Source organism: Cupressus sempervirens, chromosome 8 (genome assembly GCF_028749045.1).
Source record: "Cupressus sempervirens isolate cs-2001-9-10 chromosome 8, ASM2874904v1, whole genome shotgun sequence".
In the NCBI taxonomy this organism is placed as follows: Eukaryota; Viridiplantae; Streptophyta; class Pinopsida; order Cupressales; family Cupressaceae; genus Cupressus; species Cupressus sempervirens.
The window spans coordinates 811,419,803-811,435,373 of NC_143125.1; the positions used below are offsets into that span (position 1 = coordinate 811,419,803).

Genomic DNA, 15,571 nt, shown 5'->3' on the forward strand with positions numbered 1-15,571 from the left:
TGTTCAAAATTAATTCTAGAATAGTAAATACAATAGTACATTGTCTAAGAAAAGTACAAAATAATATTTATCCACTCTGCATTTATTTCCTAAAAAATGTTCAAATGATAAAAATCTATTTATAGTTCTTAAAATATTTTGAATGTGTTTTGAATAATATATATAAATTCCACCATCCAACCTTCGAATAAAATGTTTTTTCGGCTTTGAAGCCGAATATTTATCCGCTCCACAATTTATTTCCTCAAAAAAGCTACCCACTCCAGGATTTATTACCTCATAAAATACGGTCAAATGATATAAAAATCCGACCTGCCGGAATCGAACCAGCGACCTAAGGATTTCTTTGAGATGTTTAATCCCACTACAGTCCTCCGCTCTACCAACTGAGCTAAGGTCGGTTGCTGATTGATTTAGTTGGAGGCATCCAATTTTGTTCCGTGCTTCAAACATCAACCTATGGCATAGAACTAAGGGCCCGTTTGGTTGCTGGAATACAACTGGAATAAGAATAGGAAATTAGAATATGATTTGTATTCTTTGTTTGGTGCGTGGAATAGGAATAGGGAATAGGAATACGTATTCTCATTTTAGCCCCAAAATGAGCTTTTGTCCATTCCAAAAAATATTTGTAATTGGAATTGCTATTCTTGCATTCATTTTTGCTTTCTCAAATTTGATTAAATTTTCAAATCCGCTTTGACCTGGGGTGAGCGCGGGAACTTTGTTTTCAATAATTTCAAATATTTCAACAATTTTCTAATGGCGCCGATTGCATCTTCAAAATATTTTCAAACGGCGCCGATTGCAAGTTAACTCTATTCCAATTTAAGCTTGCATAACCAAACAAGGGATAAACAAGATTGGATTGCATTTTTCCATTTCTATTCTTCATTTTCCATTCTCATTCAAATTTTCTATTCTAATTCTCAATTCCTACGCTCGCAACCAAATGGATCCTAAAGGAAGCCATCTATTCTGGTGCAAAAAGCGGCAAAACATGCATGCCCATCTAAAAGACACATTCCATACATGCTTTGACTATTTTTAGGGCTCACTTAAATCTCTTTTCTCCGTTTGTGTCCAGTTTACCTTGAGGTGCAAAAGTACGTTCAGTTGTTACTCTTAAAAGTTTGATCGCTCCTTTCAAATTTTTGAACTTTTCTCTTAAAAGATAAAATTATGATTAAAAAAAGTTTGTGATTTAACTTTCATGGGAGATTATATATTAATTTTGAAAAATTGTTATCAGCGTTTATTTTTATAAAATTTAACTTTTTAGATTTGTTATATATTTTTAATTAAATTTTATTTTAAATTTAAAATAAATTTTTTTATGAATAATAATTATTTTAACAATAAAATTCTTTTAATTAACAATAGTAAAATAATTTGATTTTTTTGATTTTTTAACAAACAAATCAAATAAATAGATAATGATATATATTAAAATTAATATATTCTATAAGTTCATTAATATAATATAGAGAAATAATAATTTTAAATAAAGTGAGTAGAAATACTTAGAAAAGACATTACATGGATAATCTATGCATAATCTATTGCATAGTTATTACATTAATACTTATTAATTATATTTAAAAATATGTTTTTAAAAAAGAAGAAGATAAAATTAATATTAATATAATAAATTATAACTAACTTTTTAAGATAAATAAATTCAAGTTATAATAGAAAGATTATTAGTTGCCTATTGAAAGATTCTAATAATACTTAAAATAAAATAAATAAATAAGTGATCAAAGTAAAAGTAGATTAACACTCAAATCAAATTAATTTTTTTAATAAAATATTTCAAAATTGTGAATTTTTAATATTTAAACATATTTTTTAAATAAATGTTAAAATTAGTATTGTTTTAAAAAAATGAATGTAGAATATTAAATATTGAGAGACAACAAATTTAAATATTTTGTATCTTTAAATAAATATATTTTATATTACATATTAGAAGTTAATACCTTTTAGAAAAATAAATTTAGAATATCAAATTTAAAAAGATAAAATTATTAAAATGCTTAATAATAATTTTTGATATGTCAAAAGAGTTTCATCAAATATTATCCCAACCAAACCATACACATTATTATCCCTAAGAAGTAGGAATGTGTTAATTGTAACTAGTGAGATGCCTATACAAAAGGAAGAGTTAAAAAGGTAAAAGATTGAGTGAGCATGGAATCATATTTCAAACAAGAGTTGTGTTACAGCAAGAGTCCAGCCTAATAGTAAAAAAGTTACTATTGTTTGAATAGATTGAACAAACATTGGCATAAGTAAATGATTGTAAATAATTAGTAGAAGAAAATTAAAATAAAGTAATATAAACTAATAATTATTAAAGAGTAAATCAAATAAATTAATTTTATAAGTTTTAAAATAAAATTTAATTCTTTTATAATATAAGAACATAGAATAATGAAATAGAAAATTAGAGAAAATTAGAGGAAAGTGTTGTTTGAACATATATTTTTTATTTTAAATCAATAGGTACAATATTATTTTAAATCAATTGACTTAAATAATTTCATTTATATGATGACTTCAAATTTTCCTCATAATTTATGAATTTATTCTAGCGTATTTACTATCAATCTATTTAAATAATATGTATTTCATTACTATCTACTAAAATAAAAAATTACTCAAACTTTTTTTTTCAATATAAACATTAAATGGGTAAATATTGTGGTGCTTATCTCTAAATGCAATTCTATTATTGACCCTAACCTAATGTAATAGTAAATCTAATCTTAATTGAATTCCCATACTAAACTCTAACTTTACTTGTAAAACTAATTTGAATGCTAAACTTAAATCTCATTTTAAAATTATAATAATGAAGGATATTAGGGATTATATATATATAATTATTATATAAAATAAAGTATATAATAAAATTTAATAACATTTATAAAATTTAATTAACTTCTATAATAAATTTTATAATTTAATTCTTAGTCCTTTCCTTTCTCCATACTACTAGTTATATATATTATATAGCATATAATATATAAAGAGAAAGTCTAGAGATATGGAGACTTAAATTTACTTAAAAAAAAAAAAACTCTTAGTTGATTAGACAATTTTTTTGTAATTTTCAGAATGAAAAATTAATTAAACCCCTAACAAAAATAGGGTCAACCAATAAGAAAAAAGAAATACTTTTCAAGAAATTCAAAAAAAAAAAAAGACACTTCAAACATTGGAAATCATGTTTAATATTTTGCAAAGGCACAGCTTTTAAGGCAAACTAATAGCCTAAAATCAGGTGAAAACATAAGTCTCAGCCTATAAATAGGCTGGACTAATAAGTGAACATAAGATTAAAATAAATTAGTAGTAAAAGGATATAATTATTTTAGCTTAATTTAATGCTAATTTTCTTTGGTTTTTGTTTAGGATATAATCATTTTATGTCTAAGTTTTACATAGGAGGTGTCATTTTATTCTAGATTCTTCTTGCTAGATATTTTTTCTATTGAGTGAATTTTTTAAATCAATTTTTGTTTTCCCAATGTTGTGTTGATATAATAGTTGTTATGGTTTCCATTAAATCTTAATCATTGATTCATTACACTAACCATATTTCCCTATTTTGATCTCAACACTAACCTTAGCACTAATTGAACTTGATAAAAATTTAATAGTAACTCACGTCTTCCTTCAATCCTTGCATTAACTATGATTGAACCCTCACCCTAACTAAATATTTATCATACAATAACAACTTTATTTGTGACCTAACATTAGATCCCTAATCAAAGTGTATTTGATCCCAATTTAAGTGTAATTAATTCTAGCCTTATTTTCAATATCAAACCTAACCTAAAACTAATTGTAATTCAAAACCTAACCTTTGCTCTCTACCTAATCTAAATCCTATTGAACACTAGCTAAGTAACTAGACATTTACACTAAAATAACCCATAATTAAATGTAAAGCCTAACTAATTCAAATCCTTAAACTTAGTGAAACTAATTATTTTATCAATAAATTGAGACCTTTGAGAAAAGGTAAACTTAAAGTGAAGGTCTTCTTTTATTATTGAAAAGTCAAAAGTTAGGAATCTTTTATATTATTTTGCCCACCCAACATAATATTCAAACAAAGGTACCTTTTATCAAAGTTAAATTTGTACAAAGTTATAAAAAAATAATCGAAGGTTAATGGCTAGTTTCTTTAACCATATACCTCAAATTATTATGAAGATTCCATAAGCTTTATATTGTAATATATGTTTTGCTACATAATACACTAGTGTGGATACTAAATTATAGTGAGAGACCTAGGGAGAAATGAGATATAGGGGAAGAGAGGTGACATACCTAGAAGGGGAGAGAGAGTTGAGATGGGGTTTCAAGGAAGAAGGGGAAGACACAGATGCATTAAAAAATTTCAAAAGTTGTGTATATTCTTAAGTATAAATCCTAATTAATAAAATTCTATACATAAAGCATACTCTCTCTCTCTCTCACACACACACACACACACACACACACACACACACTTCTTTCTTTTTTCCTCTCTTACTTTCTCCCTTTCTCCCTATCTCCCTTTACTTCTTCTTCTCCACCTCTTTCCTACTCTCTCACTCTCTCCCATTTCTCTCCCCTCTCTCTCCTAGTATCCCACTATATCTTTCCTTAAACACTAAATCCTAAAGATTCTATGCTCAAAACCAATAATTCCATAACCATAAGAATTAAACCCTAAATATTTTCTCCCTTTCTCTCATTTTTCTATTTGTCATTATGTTCATCTCATTATCTACCTCTTTGTCTATCTCTCATTTATACCTATTATAGAGATTAAACATCAACTAGATGTAGGAGTCAACCTATTATAATAAAAGATATAAGCAATATACTCAATCTCCTATGTGATCCAAAACAAGTTGGGGCTCATTGTTTTTAGTGATTAATTAGGGGTGAGGTTAATATTAAATTTGGTTTTGTGTTAGGATTAGGGTTTCATTTTTTAGTGAACAAAGATAGATAGAAGAGTGATAAGAGATTTTAAGGAGAGGTGAAATTGGAGAGGTATAAGGATTGTGAGATGATTTACAACTAATATTAACAACACTTGTTTGTAACTAATTTTGCCAACACTTATTTTCAACTAATGTTAATAATGTGTAATTCCTCCCACTCCCATCCCTTTTCTCTTATCTCTAGTTATTATAAGATTGCTTTTCATTTTTATTGTTTTCATGGTTCTAATGTTAATATAAGGGTGTGTGTGTGTGTGTGTGTGTGTGTGTGTGTGTGTGAGAGAGAGAGAGAGAGAGAGAGAGAGAGAGAGAGAGAGAGAGAGATTTTTAGTTATAGAGTTAAGGGTTTATTGTTTACAAAGAAAGGATGTAAGGCTCAGAGATTATGGTTATAGGGTTTATCTACTAATATATAGTTTAGACTTTAGGATTGTACGATTTAAGATGTTATGCTTAGGTAAGATTTATAGTTTAGAAGTTCTCTTCCACTCCCTTGCACCACCCCCCACCCCCCTCCACTCCCTCTCTCCCCCATAACTCTACAATGCACAAAATATCTCTCTTGAAAGCTTCACATCTACTCTCTTTCTCCCTCTCTCGCTCTCTTTGTGATGTAATGATTAGATTCATTAATATTTGATAGAAAAGAGTAGTTTTTTTCCCTTTAACCATTTTCTCCCTCTCTCCCCCATCTATCTCTCCCATCTCCATCTTCATTTCTTCTATCTTCCTTCCCCACTCTCTACATCTCCCTCCTATGTCCATTTAGTGCTGAGGATGAAGATGAATAAAAGAAAGAGATAAATTGGATATTACAACCTCATACTATCATGTCCTATTTCATCATGTCTCCATATATATTTCTCTTAATACCACTCTCCCTCCTCTCTTTATATCTTAATCTATTTCTTCCCTTATGCTAAGAGATTTATGTATTTTTGTATCACTCATTGTATGTCTCTATTTCTAGATACAATTGGTAATTTGACATCATAACATGGTGAATCAATTTTCATAATAAAGGAAATAACTATCCTATGGTCTTAACCTTTTGAAATCAATATTGAAGCCTAAACCCTATCAAGAAATAGCAAGGGAGATCTAGAGAGGTGATGGGAGAAAGAATAGGAGGATAGGTGTAATGGTTTTGGGTAGGGAGATCTAGAGAGAGGAATATAAATAAAGAGGGGATAGATAGATAGGGAGTTATACATGGGTATATGCATCTCTTTCCCCCTCTATCACTCTCTTCCTATTTTAGTTTTCTCCCTCTTCCCTATCACTCTCTCCCTTTGCTCTGTCACTCTCTCCCTCTCTTCCTCTCCCTAACCTCTCTCCCGCAACATCCTACCATACACTATCTCTTTCCTCTATGATCCCTTTCCCCTATTTCTTTTCTCATCTCTCACTCTCCCCCTTTCTCCCCCATCATCCTACTAAAGTGAATCTAAAGTTAATGAATAACACATGAAATGGGATTCACTTGCATACTTAGTATAATTTAGGTTTAGTATTTGCATCCCTTCATCCTTTTTGAGTTTTTCTAATATAACTTGAGTAATGTTTGCAACCCTCTCTTTCTCTTTTATTGAATGACTTAGGGTGAATTTTCTTAACTAATATATTCATCTCATCCAATTTATATTGTCAAATTCATTGCTTCCATTTTCCCTCTAAACATTTTGGTGAACCCGATGTGTAACACTTAATTTTTTCGTTTTGGAGTTAAACTATTCTAGCTATAGTGTTGGATTGATAGATAGAAGTATAGACATTGGAAATACTTTGAACCTTATGTAGCAAAATCCTTGTGAAATCAATATTGCACCATAAATTAATGTAGAGAGAGAGAGAGATTTGGGTTTTGCTTGTTCCCACTTTGGGTTGTTCCTATTGGTATCTTTCCACCAATACAATAGATCTTGTAGAAGTTGAGAAAACCAAATTCATAGTTTTCCAAGAAAACCTGCATAGAAATAACTTGTTGCTGAAGGGAAACTAGAGAAGGAAAAAAGCACAGCTTGGAAATCTCAACGGAGTGAGAAAAATGTATTCCAAGATAATGAAAAAGAAATTACAAGAGTTCAACCTTAAAGGTGAATGAAACCTTAAAAAGGGAAAAGAAACTAGGTGGCACATTATAAATAATATAAAATATTAATTATATGCACCTAAGAGATAGCTTAAGTAAACTAGAGTAATAAACAACTTAAATAATTAAATCAAGATGATCTAATTGATAAGAGTAAATAAATAATTACTATAACACCCCCCCTTAAGTGAAGCTTAGGAGGTAAGCTAACCTAGCAAAGCTATGAAAGTAGGAAAATGGGTCCCGACAATAAGGCTTGATTAGGTACCCAAAACAAGGAAATCTCTATAAACTAGAGACAAAGGAGAAGACCAAGTGGGAAAAATGCTGAAAAAACATGAAGGAAGGTATTGGTGTTTTTCAACTACTAAGCAACAAAACACTTAATACCACGATAACAAATATCACAACAATCTAAGGATCAACTACTTCCTATAAACAATTGTATGTGTTTTATATCTGAACCCAACTTGAACAAAATCAAATAGATTTTCTACTCTTTAGGCTCTACAAAACCAAGGCAGGTATACCTAAGGGATGAAAGATTTTCAATCTAATACCATAAACATATTTTGTTCATTCCATGATAATTTACCACAACACACATCCCTTAAAGCAAATTTAGTCACAATACTTCTTAGGTTTACAAGTATTTCTGGCAATAATAGCTAGCTAAGACTTAGAGATTCAGTGCAAACAAGTGTTGACCAACATTGATATTCTTCAAATAGTAAAGTAAAATTGATTTAGAATTTGGGCTAGATGCTTGTTCATGATATTTCATTTGCAGACTAATTAATAGATTAGTGCCTCATCCATTGGGATTGAGAGTCCATTCAATTTGTAGATCTAATTGATTGCATTACAATCAATACTATCAACAATTCTGGCTAAAAATCATTCTTATAGATATCCCTCCTATTACCATGGAAACCCTATCAACCTCATTGAAACATTTACTTAATTCATTGAACTAAAAGCAATAGTGAATTGACATACAACTTGATTTAACTGCATTCAATTGGACAAGCTTTGCTTATACAACTTCTAAATAACCAGGTAATAAAAATGGAGACAAAAACTCAGCAAGAACAGATATGGGGAGAGTTCATCTTTGTATTAATTTCCTTTGAAAATTGTATACAATTGAAACAACTCAGAATAACTCAAGAAAAGGCATTAAAATCCTGTAACATTAATGTATTCTCAAATATTGGTAGAGAAAATACATCACAAAGGTTTCATCAATAGACTGGACCAAACAACTTAGTAAAACCTAAAATTATACAACAATTCAGACCCCTTCTCTAGCCCTGAAATCTCACTTATATAGTGTGAGATGCAACAAGCTTCAGGCATAGAGAATTGACAGTTGTCCTTTAGACAAAAGATATTTACATTTTTTGCTGTCACAAAAGACAAAAATATATGCAATAAAAGACTTTACATCAAAATATTCTCTTGGTGGACCCATTTACTATTACATCTTCAAATGCTACGAATTTCATGATTGACTTTTGTACTATTCTGAATCCTCAAAATGTGTAGCTATTAGGCTTGCCAATGATGTGCTTGGCTCTATTTCATGTATCTTTACTCCAACTTGAGGTTCTCCATCTTCATCATCATGAACTATTAAAGCAATATTTACTTTTGAGTCCTTAGCTGCCACATCATCAATTTGCCCCCCCTGGCTAGCAATTATGGTTGGTTGTTCAATTTCTATAATAGAGGGTGATTGTTATGTTTTGTCTTCTTAAAATGAGGTGTCATTTATTTGATCTTCTTCCTAGCCCTCACCCCCTTCTTCTTTTTCCATCTATTCTGAAGAAAAAAGTTCTTCCTTCCATTTCTTGAAATCAGTATCATCAGGCCAATCAAAATTTAAGATCTCCCACTACTTTTTTAATACAAAGCTTCCTATTTTTTCTATTTCAAAAAAATATTTTCTAATGGTATTATAAAACAATTGTTCTTTGACAAATTCTTCATTAGCCATTGCCCATAGTACATGCCCCCTTTCATTTATGACCTGATTCATTCTATGGCACAACAGATCATCTAATTCCTTTCCCCATTCTTCCTGGCCCTCACCCTCTTCTTCTGTTTCCATCTGTTCTGAAGACAAAAGTTTTTCCTTTCATTTGTTGAAATTAGTATCATCAGGCCAATCAAAATTTAAGATCTCCTATTGCTTTTTTAATACAAAGCTTCCTATTTGTTCTATTTCAAAAAAATCTTTTCTAATAGTATTATAAAACAATTGTTCTTTGACAAATTCTTCATTAGTCATTGCCCATAGTACATGCCCCCTTTCATCTATGACCTGATTCATTCTATGGCACAACAAATCATCTAATTCCTTTCCCCATTCTTCCTTTTCTTTTATTTTGTCAATCTTTTTATGTACATTGGGAAAGAGATCAAACTTTTCTACTATATACTTAGAAACAGAAATCATTACTTTCTTTTGAACAAAAATCCTTTTTTCATCAAATTCTTTTAGATTATTAACTATATCAAAAAATTTCTCTATTTGATCACATGATAAGGTGATGATAGAGATACACATAGAAGTAACATCATTATCTCTTTTGTTCCATTTTTGCACAATGGGCTTCAATGTATCTTCATCTCTTCTTATTTCATCCCACATCTCTAGGATTCTTGCCAACTAGTCATAGAATGCTAGCCAATCAATCTTATCCACTAAGTATTGTTGGTGTAAATAAGTATTTACTATTTACACTTTGCTTAAGTTTACTTAGGTTAATACATTATTTTATTATATTGTATTATTTTATTATTTATTTAGATGAGACACTTAGGAGTTTGTGTACTCTCATGAATTGTCATGTTGACAACACAAAAGTACGCAACTCTAATTTAGCACATGGTGTCTACAACACTAGAGTTTGCATCATTCACTGAGTTGTCATGTATACAACATAGTTATTCACACTCCCATTTTAGCACATGTTGTCTACAACATAAATTTTCATGCTACACCATTGTAGGCTTATCCTCTCATCATCATACTTACTCCCATGCTTAATGGAGGATAACTCATATCTGGTGGACATGTGCCTAGTTGTATGACTTATCATGTTGCTAACTTCTATGCATTCTAGAAGCTCTCCAGAGGCCTTTATATATAGGCACTCCTAGTGTACTTTCATATGGAATATTGAATGAATTTATCATCATTCTGATCATACTCTCTTTGGTCTACTGTTGTGCTTGTGTTTGAGTTCCTTGGTCTTGGGTGAATTCTACCCTAAGGCAAATTCTTACATGGTATCAGAGCTTGAGGAAATTCTCTACACATAGTTGTTCGAGACCGTTCATGCTTCAACACCTTGACCTAAATCCAAAGAATTCACAAAAATTGAGAGTGTTTATAGCCAAATCTGACCTCGCTATTACGTCTGGGACATCGATTCGGTGAAGATCAGTTATAAATTTTCCTATGCTGGGCTAAAGTTGATTGTGAGGCAATTTTTTTTGCAAATCGGCACCTAAAGGTACCAATTTGCTAAATAGGTATGGTCATTTTTAGATCTATTTAATTTTTTTTTTGGATATGATAATTCTTTGCTTTTTCTAATTTTTTTTTGCCTAGTCAAGCTAGCAAAGAATTTTTTTTTGTAGAACCAGGCAGTCACACCCCAACCCTGCAATTTGGGAGAATATTCCTTAATCGGCGAGCATCTCAACATAATATGGTAGTTTACATCAAATCTGGTATTGGCATAAGAAATCTGGCCAACCCTCATTATTACATAACTAGTGGCCCACCCTCTAAAATCTAGTAGTTAACACCACTAGACTGGCCAAGCCAAGTCTCCATCGATGGGCTTCCACTTTGGAGTTAACCTCATGGGGGTTTCCTTTTAAACACTAGGCTATTTTTTATCCTCACGAATGTGGGAATTTTTTTGAAAAATCTGGCAGCCCGTATATACTTTTTGTCACCCCTTACCAAAGTCTTCAGCGATGAAACAAAACTCTAGCCCTACTTCCAACTATGACACGTGGCCTCACTGTGACTCGGCCATGTGGCAACATTTTATTTGAATAGGCAACCACACACGTGGACAATCTAGTCCACAATCAACCCCACCAAATCATGCCACTAGTTAGCATATGTAGCCTTCATATAGTGCATAGTCATCTACCTATGTGGACATTCACATCAATCCACATCAGTGCCTGGCCATGTGTCCTAGTCAGATCTGTACTTATATAGTCAGCACCATTGAGGATTCCATGTCAACAAGTACACATAGACAACCATATTGACACATCATTAGCCACCTAATTTTTCCATACCTATCCATACAATTTCATATAGGTGATGTCATCATCCATACTATTGATGTCATTGTTGATGTCATTATAGGGCTTGGGGTTGCTGATGTCATCATTTCTTGAGCCTAAATTTGACGACTGTCTGACTATCATCCTAGGGAAAATTTGAACTACTATGATGGTCGTATGATCGTCAAATTTAACCCTATCTTTTGTTGATGCAACCCCTCTCCAGATTGATTTTTGATTTTGCAATCCAACTTTGGGAGGCCATATCTCATTCATCCAAACTCCAAATTAGGTGTAATTTTTTTAAAAATTGGGTAGAATTTCCTAAAATTTTTAGTGGTGAGATATTTTCTAGTTTTGGTGCATAGATTTGTCAAAATTTGTGTCTTTTGGTGACTGAACCTATTTAATCTTGCATTTTGCAACTTCAAATTCTCTGTACGAGCTCATATGGACACAAAAAGAGGTTCTATTTTTTTGAAAGTGCATTACTTTTTGTCTACTTTCGAGATCTACAATCAAATTATAGGGTTGTATGGACAAAAGTGTCACTTTCAGAATCAGGTCCTTTTTTGCATTGTACTACTTTGATATATCTTCAGAATTTTTGTTTATCTAAGATACATTGTAATGTTCTATTTTTGAACTCCATAAGGAGGTTATAAACAACAAAATTAGAAGTCCACTAAGGCCAAAATTGAGAAGTGGCCATTGTAATTACACTACATATAAAGTGCCTAAAGCATCTTTTTTTTGGGGTGGGGGGGGGGGGGGGGGGGTGGGGGGGTGGGGTTTGGTGGTGGGGTTTCTTGATTTAGTAAAAAGGGGGAGGGGGTGTTCTTGGTGTTGTGTTCATCTTTTCTACAATTTTCTTTCATTTTCTGCATCAAGGGACATTTTAAGTTTCCAAAATTAACTCCACATAACTATGCCACATGGTCCATTAAAATGTGGTGTCATTTAATGCATAAAGGAGTTTCTCAATATGGAGATGGTACCCTTCTTAAACCAATAGGTGATCAGGTATATACTAGTGAAATCATTGATTGGCAAATAATGGATAGGAAAGCCCTAGGTGATATTTGTTTGGGGGTTGATGACAAGATCATGTATTAGATTCAGAAGTCTCATATATCCAAGGAAGCTTGGGATACCCTCCAAAACCTATATGGTAAGGTGTTTAAAGAGGATATTTTCAAAATTGAAGATGAGCTTGTCTCCTTAGATCCTAAGTCATTTGATTCCATATAGGATTTCATCATTAAAGTGAATGAACTAAGGACAAAGCTTAATGATTGTGGGAGTCCTATTAAAGATGACATATTGGTCTATCTCATTCATAACAAGCTACCATCGGAGTACTCCACATTTGTTTCTACTTATAACACCTCAAAGACTACATTAGGGTCTACCTATCAGAAAGTCTCTTTTGATGATTATGTTGATCTATTGGATAAAGAAGAAAAGAAGTTGAAATCAATGGGGATTCTCAATTGACCTAAGTCAAAGGCATTGGTGGCCTTCTCAAAATTTAGCTGGTCAATCTTCAAATAAAGGAAAGGGAAAGAATAAGAAATGGAAGAATGATAAATCAAAGGATGCAGAAAAGACAACACCGCAATCCAATCAACAAAGCAAGTCTTCCTCAAATTCAAATAAGAAGGTGGACAATAACAAGGACAAGAAAAAGTGTGCTTATTGCAAGAAATTGGGTCATGAAGAACATGAGTGTTATCATAGAAAGATTGATGAGTTTACCTCTATCATGAAGAAACATAATGTTCCACTGCCTAATGCTTATAAGGAGAAAGGGTCTTCTTCAGATTCAAAGGGCAAAAGGCAAGCACTCATGGAAAATACAAATTCTTCAATAGAATGGATCCTTGACTATGGTGCCTCATATCATATGGGTTCTTCAAAAGAGGTTTTTTCTTCATTGAAGTAGTCAAAGGTACCATACATCTTTGTGGGAGATGATACAAAAATGGAAGTTGAAGGGAAAGGAAATGTGGAGATGGAAAATGGAGAGTTTAATGATGTTCTCTATTTTCCAAACCTAAGTTCAAATCCCCTCTCAATTTACCAAATCACTCACCTTGGAAATGGTCATAAAGTTGAGTTCCTTCCTGACTCAGTAAAAGTGCATAGTCTGAAGATGATTCATTGGTTGTAGTGGGGAAAGTTAATTATGACAAAAGGTTATATTCTTTCTCCCACTTTGTGCCGAAGTCTCCTTCACAATCCTTGTTGACTCAATCAAATTCACAAATCCAATTATGGCATGAGCAATTTGGTGATCTTGCCTTTGGCTATCTTCAACAAATTTTCTCAAATGAAGTGGTCAAAGGTCTACCTACAATTAACTTTTCCCAAGGTGAATGCTCAATAGGTATAATAGATATGCATCTAGAGGAGAAGTTACATAAAGAGAAGTCTTCAAGAGCACTAGTTGTTCTTCAATTGGTTCACATGGTACTAGAAAGTCCTTTCGCGATAACATTAGTCAGCTAGGGTCACTATATACTTACTTTCATTGATGACCTTTCACGGTACACTTGGGTCCACTTTCTTCATCACAAGAATGAAGTGTTGGACAAGTTTCTAGCCTTCAAGACTCATGTTGAATAGAAATCAAGGAAAACCATAAAAGTTCTAAGGATGGACAATGAAAGCAGATATGTGAACAAAAGACTTAAAGACTTTTGCAAACTTGAGGGTATTGATCTTCAAAATCCACCAGCATTCAATCCGCATAAGACAATTGTTGTAGCTATGAGGATTAGGATTCTTAAGTCTATGGAAAGTTGCATGATACAAGCCAAGTCTCTAGATCCATCACTTCAAGTCAAAGCAATCAATAGTGCTAATTACATACTTAATAGGTCTCCTCATCCTACCTTACATGGCAAGACTCCTTTTGAGGTATGGTGTGGCATAAAACTAGTTGTGACTCACTTCAGAGTCTTCAATTGTCTTGCATGGGCAAATAGATCTTCCAAGGGATGCAAGGCACTATCACCTAGTCCTTGAACTTTCATCAGATATGAAGATGAAGTGAAGGCATATAGACTCATGGATCTAGAGACAGAACAAATTTTTGTGGAGAAGGATGTACACTTTGAGGAAAGTTCACCTAGCTTATCCTCTAATCCTCTCCACACATCATACATTGTGGAAACTGATAGTGAAAACAATGATAGTGCTTCAATAGATTTAGACATGTGGGGTTCTATCAATAGCTACAACGAGAGGTCACGATGTCAGCATACTCCACATGCATATATCGCCACAATGATAGTTTGAGAAAAGTAGGGTACACCCAGTCTTTCAGCTCCAACATTAAGATATGACTACATAATAGACATTTCAGGTTTGTTCGTAGAGTCACATATAACAGATTTGGGAGACATCATTGATGATGTACATCTTCTCTTTGATGGAGAAGATCCTTCTATATTTGTTGCAAGGGCTCACTCTGACCCTCATGTCCATTCTCTACATGATCGATCTTCATGGGTTGATGTGATTGTGGATACTTATGTATAGCAGTTGTAGGAGGTCTCTTTATCAGTTGAGGAGATAGTAGATTCTTTGGGATAGGTTCTTCATTCATCCTTCACAAGGATAGTTGAATAGGTTTCAAAGACAACAATGATCATCAGGATTCTTTCCACACACAGTGGAAGCATCTCACTTATACCTAGGGTATTATTTCTTCCAAAGAGGAGGAACACTATTCTGCAGTCTTGGATTAGCTTCTACATCAAAGAAACTATTACTGATCGACACTCTTCATTTGGGGGGGGGGGGGGGGGGAGACTATCCTATCTCTCTTCCTCTTCTCATTTTTCTCTATTGTATATACTTGATGTATGTAGTAATGGGGGGTCTTGATTACTCCATCCATTCGTACATCTAGTTTTTTCATCTCTCTTTTTAGGGGAGGGTTTTTCCCATGAGGTTTTCCCTCTTTCTCCACTTTATGAGAGATTGCATTTCATTATGTACATGGGTACCTAACATGGCCTAGTAGCTAGGACCCATTCTACATTTCATCCTAGTTTTTGTAAGCTTAAGGGCATTCCCCTAAGTTGCACTTAAGGTGGGGTGTTGGTGTAAATAAGTATTTACTATTTACAATTTA

The 15,571-nt window shown here is 32.5% G+C and overlaps 1 non-coding gene across 1 annotated transcript; it reads right to left on the reverse strand.

The window, feature by feature from the left end:
• Positions 1–306: 306 nt before the first annotated feature.
• On the reverse strand, positions 307–401 carry TRNAY-GUA (transfer RNA tyrosine (anticodon GUA)). The gene is made up of 2 exons: positions 365–401; positions 307–342 (listed from the first exon to the last, which is right to left on the reverse strand). It is a non-coding gene; the product is annotated as a tRNA-Tyr (tRNA).
• Positions 402–15,571: the final 15,170 nt, after the last annotated feature.